This window comes from Terrapene carolina, unplaced genomic scaffold (genome assembly GCF_002925995.2).
Source record: "Terrapene carolina triunguis isolate 2854851 unplaced genomic scaffold, T_m_triunguis-2.0 Scaffold131, whole genome shotgun sequence".
NCBI classification, from domain to species: Eukaryota; Metazoa; Chordata; order Testudines; family Emydidae; genus Terrapene; species Terrapene triunguis.
In genome coordinates, this window is record NW_020664482.1 from 22,750,802 (window position 1) to 22,756,368 (window position 5,567).

Here is a 5,567-nt window from a genome sequence, read left to right on the forward strand (position 1 = left end):
TTTTCAAAAGTTTTGGCATTTCGTCTTTTCGAACGAAGTTCTGCTAGCACTGAATCCTCTCCCCATATAGCGATCAGATCCAGTACCTCCCGTACGGTCCATGCTGGTGCTCTTTTTCGATTATCAGCCTGCATGGTTACCTGTGCTGATGAGCTGAGCTATCTGTGGTCACCTGTGCTCTCCACGCTGGGCAAACAGGAAATGAAATTCAAATTTTCCTGGGGCTTTTCTTGTCTACCTGGCCAGTGCATGCGAGTTCAGATTGCTGTCCAGAGCGGTCACAATGGTGTACTCTGGGACAGCTCCCGGAGGCCAATACCATCGAATTGCGGCCACACTAACCCTAATTCGAAATGACAAAATCGATTTTGGTGCTACTCCGCTCGTCAGGGTGGAGTACAGAAATCGATTTTAAGAGCCCTTTATTTCGAAATAAATGGCTCCGTTGTGTGGACGGGTGCAGGGTTAATTCGATTTAACGCTGCTAAATCCGAATTAAAGTCATAGTGTAGACCAGGCCTAGGTTTAGCTTAAACACACACAAATAGGAATTTCCATCCCAGATCAGACCTGTAGTACGCAGTCTCCAACAGCGGCCAGTACTGGTTACTTCAAATGACACTGGAAGAGACTCTCTAATGGCCAGTTAGGGTGGGATTTTCCAACCTACTTAAATGAATTAGACACCCAAGTGCTACTGCCTCAGTAGGGCTCACGTGCCAAATCACTTGGATACTTTTAAAAATTCCATTCTTATAGAATAACCTGTCCTCAGGGGAAGTTTCCTCCTAACCCCCATCACTTTCAGGAGGGCTGTCAAACATATGACCTGCAGGCCAGATTAGGGTGACCAGACAGCAAGTGTGGAAAATCGGGACAGGGGATGGCAGGTAATAGGAGCCTATATAAGAAAAAGACCCAAAAATCGGGACTGTTCCTATAAAATCGGGATATCTGGTCACCCTAGGCCAGATCTGGCCCACATAGTGTATGTATGCGGCCCACATGACCTAGCCACATTCTCCAGAAACTCAGCTTTCATGTTAAAAAAAAAAAAAAGGAACTTTTTATCTTTTATGGTTGCAAAGAAAACCTTCCAAATGTTAAACCAGTGTAAACTGACACAGTGATGTCTGCTTGAGTCTACAGAGAGCCTGATAAGATAGCTCTGAGGGGTGTGAACTAACCCACTCCCCATTCATCTAATTTGACACATCAGCTATAAAGCCCAGTGATGATACTTCAACATCAGCATTAACCATTCCATGGCAGATCATTCTAGCAGACAGAGCAGAAAAAGGGGGTGAAGGGACTAAAGCCCTAGAAGAGCTGGGAATTGCTGCAGGAATGGAAATGCAAAGGAAGGCGTAACGGAGACTCTCAAAGAAGGGAAGAAAGAGAGAGAAAGGAGGATGGGGAGGGAAGGGAAAGGTCAGACATAGTGGTGGCCTAAAGGGGAGCAGAGTGATGTTGAATATGACAACAAGGAATTGACTAAATTAAAGTTACTTCAGGGTTTATATCCTTTCCACACTCTGTAAAATCCTGACAATGTAAATCTGGATATTCTTGTTATCCATATAGACGCCCACTCCTTTTAGAATCCTGCTAAGCTCTTGGCTTCAAAGATATCTTGTCACATGAATTTCATGGGCTAATTGTGCCTTTTGGAAAAAAAAAAAAAGTATCTCCTTTTCTGTTTGACATCTGCTGCCTTTCAGTTTCATTGAATGTGCCCTGGCTCTTGTGTCATGCAAAAGCATAACCACCACAGTCAAAGGCTAATCACACCCCCAGTATTATTTCGGTGTTCAGAAAATCAGATGTTTTTTTCTGTTTGATTACTTCTGCTGTACTTTAGCAGCTAAAAGCTCTTGGATTTCCCCTATAGCCAATCTTTCTCTCTTGTGAACGATTTAACAGGTGGGAAAGTGCATTCAATGAGCTGTTTTCAGGATTCATGCTTCCTTCAGTCTCTTGGATACTTTCTTCCAAGACCTGTATTTGCATCCATTTGTTTTATGGACCATCCTTAACACTGTCCTAAAAGACTTTCCAGAAACTCAGAAACACTAAGGAGAAAGGGGGAAGATATTAAGGGATTAAGAGGGAAGATGGAGGTGTTTCAGACATGTAGAGAAAGCCATGCCCCCTTTTCAGCCAGCACTGCCCACCTTTGTCACTGTTCTGGACCCATATAGAGCCCCTACAATACATATTGAAGTTGCAGATAAGTTGTACTACTGCAGCCTGTTTCCCTGGGGAGGTTCCAGTGTAGCCCTTTGGTGAATCTGGCCCACTCTGAGTCTTCTTGTAAGTTTCATGGTTCAGCCACTGGGCTAGTCATCCTCCTTCCTATTAAAATAATAAATGCCACTGAGAACAAGACTGAAGTTGGGCAGTGTCTTTCTAAGCAGTACCGGCTTCTCTTTCCCCTCACGTTAGCGGGCTTCTTTGAATTTCCCTCTTGCTTATGGGTGGGATTTTCAGACCTCACCATTATTACAAGCCCTAATGGGAATGTTACAGCCAGGGCCGGTGCAAAGGAAGTTTCGCGCCCTAGGCGAAACTTCCATCTTGCGCCCCCCCCCCCCCCCCCCGCGCCCCCCCCCCCCCCGGCCCCCCCCCCCCCCCCCGGCGCCCCCCCCCCGCGGCAGCTCCCCCACCCTGGGGAGTCGTGCGGCAGCTCCCCACCCCAGCTCACCTCTGCTTCGCCTCTCCCCAAGCACGCCGCCCCCACTCTAATTCTCCTCCCCTCCCAGGCTTGTGGCGCCAAACAGCTGATTGGCGCTGCAAGCCTGGTAAGTGGGAGAAGTGGAGTGGTGACCGCGTGCTCGGGGAGGGGGCGTAGGAACGCTGTAAAAAAAAAAAATTGGGGGCACCGCTTTTTGGCGCCCCCAAATCTTGGCACCCTAGGCAACTGCCTAGTTTGCCTTAATAGTAGCACGGGCCCTGGTTACAGCTCACACTTGTTGACAAATCCATGAGTCAAACCATTGGCAGAGACTGAGGGCCAGATTCTCCAGTCCACAGAGGCCTGTTTGTGCCATGGCCTCCAAGAGGCTGGAAAAGGACAGTGGGAATTTCCCTCATATAGGGGAACTTTCTGCTGGCAGTTGCGGTGTTACTGCTTTCCCTACCAGCTACTTCCCCACCCCACACGGAAGGGGGGTATATTCCAGGAGTGGGACAGGACAACACAGAGTTCCATTACATACAGTCCTTCAGTGGCAGAGGGGCCAAGCAGCTGTGCATCAGAGCGCCTCAAGCAAAAGCCTCCCCACCCCACACACACAACACAGTCCAACCCTGGTTCTGAAAGCTATACAAAGGGAAAGTTCTGGATGAGACTAAGCACAGCTCCTACCAGGTTGGTCTACGATAGACTGTCTCTTGGCTCACCTGGCAGAGCTGCTGCCTATAAAAGACAGAGTCCTGGTTTTCTTCTTGGCTGTGATAATGTGTATGATTCACCCAAGCAGTGTCCTAATGCTGTACCATGACACCCAAAAGGAGTTCAGGGCTCTTTAACTAGCCTGCAAGGATTAGGCTTTTAGGAGCTGGGACAGGACCATGAAAAATTAATACTATCCCAAATATTGCCTTGTTGTATTCTCTCTCTCCTCCCAGTCTTGGCTTCCTGTCTTCCATCATGTTACCTCACATGCTAGAGGGTCTTCTTCTTCTCATCTGCCATGTACCCCCATGTTCTTCTTTCATATCCCTCCTTCTAATGCACTTCTTCCAGCAGTCCTTCATTCATCAGTAATCCTCACAACCCACCTGCCCTCTGCTGTTATCCTGTGTCTTATCTAGCTTAAAGCATGTGTTTTTCAGGGCAGGGAACATCTCCTGTTATCTCCAGCCCAATGCTGCATGGAGTTCTGTGTAGGTACCATAAGGTGACTCACCATTAGTGGTGCCTCTTCCTGGTTATCCTGGGGATGAGCTCTGGCCAGGTATTGAACCCTTCTCTGGTGGTGTCTCTCCTGTCATATCCTCGCTCTAGGGACACCTCACTCTAGGAACTGCAGCCTCCTCTTCATGACTCTAGCTGGGTCACCATACACTACCCCCGGAAGGGGAACACATAACAAAGTCTTTCCAGGACAAACTGTCCCAGGCAATCTGCTGTCCCCTGCCTAGTTGGTGCCACATTCCCAGTGGCTGGTAGGGAAACCCATCCTCTACTCCAGGTTCCAGCTCAGGGGCCCTCTGGTCAGCAGCCAAGGTCTGCACTCCTATTCCTTGTGGCTAGTCCCCTGAGCCTTCACCTACCTTAATGACTTCCCCCCTCTCTAAGTTTGCCAGCCTCCCCATTCCCTCTACTCAGGGAGTGACTACATCCTACTTCCCAGCAGCCTCCTTCTGTTGCCAGCTAACTGGCTTTATACAGGCCCGACCTGTGGAGTTAATTAGCCTCCCTGGCCACCGTAACCCCTTCCAGTCCTATGTGGGGTGTACACAACTTCACAGTAGGCATAGGGTCAGCCCCTGTAGAGCTCCTTGCAGCCAGGGCCGCCGAGAGCGGGTTCGGGCCCTGGTGAAAAAAAATTTTCAGGCCCCCCAGCAAGGGCGGACCGGCTAAACAGGGCCGACGAGAGGGGGGGAAAGCCGGGCCCCGGGCCCCCTTCCAGACCGCCGGGCCCCAGTAAGGCGACGAGAGGGGGGGGGAAGTTGGGCCCCAGGCCCCCTTCTGGACTGTCGGGCCCCGGTAATTTGTACTGGCTTCCTCCCCCCTCGTCGGCCCTGCTTGCAGCATTTGGGTCCATAGTTGTAGACCACCAAGCAAATATAAGGTGCTATCACAGTGATTTCTATTACTGATAAAACAGTTCTGGGAGGTGGGGAGGAGGGTAAGTCAGTGCCCTGTGCTTACGCTGCATTGAAAGGATAGTGTATACAATGAGCAAGAAATATCATCCTCTGGCAACAACACAGAACTTGGGTATTGGGGTGTCCCCCAGCACTGGCAGACAACAGTAGAAATACAAGACTGTGGGTTTGGTCAATTTGGTGAAAGGGTCAGAAACACTGGGCAATAAATTCCCCTCCCTCAACCCAACTAGGGACAACATTTATTGGAAACAACAAAATGGATGCAAAGCTTTAGAATTCTTGCTTTCCACGGGCGTTTATTGATTGTATTTGAGATTTACAGTCTCTGTGTGGGAGCACATTTCTCCTTAACATTTTTCACTGAGTTCAGTGGGTGGTGAAAGATGCCAGATTGGCAGGCCTGACCGAATCACCTGCTTATCCTCCAAGCAGATATAGCACAGTGTAAACTTCCCCCATGAACTGCTCTCACACTCTGCTTCATGGTTGAAATGGAAGGACCACCTGGAAGGGAGAATTACCTATAGAGACTGGCCATTTGAATTCACTCAAATCACCACCCATTATACCTGCATGTCTAACTTGGTATATTGTGGCTGGGGCAGTGGATCATTCAGTGAGTGTACAAATTGCTCACCCTACTGTCTCTTACCAGACCACCTGAAAAAATATAGGGCTATAGTGTGTGTGTGTGTGTGTGTGTGTGTGTGTGTGTGTGTGTGTGTGTG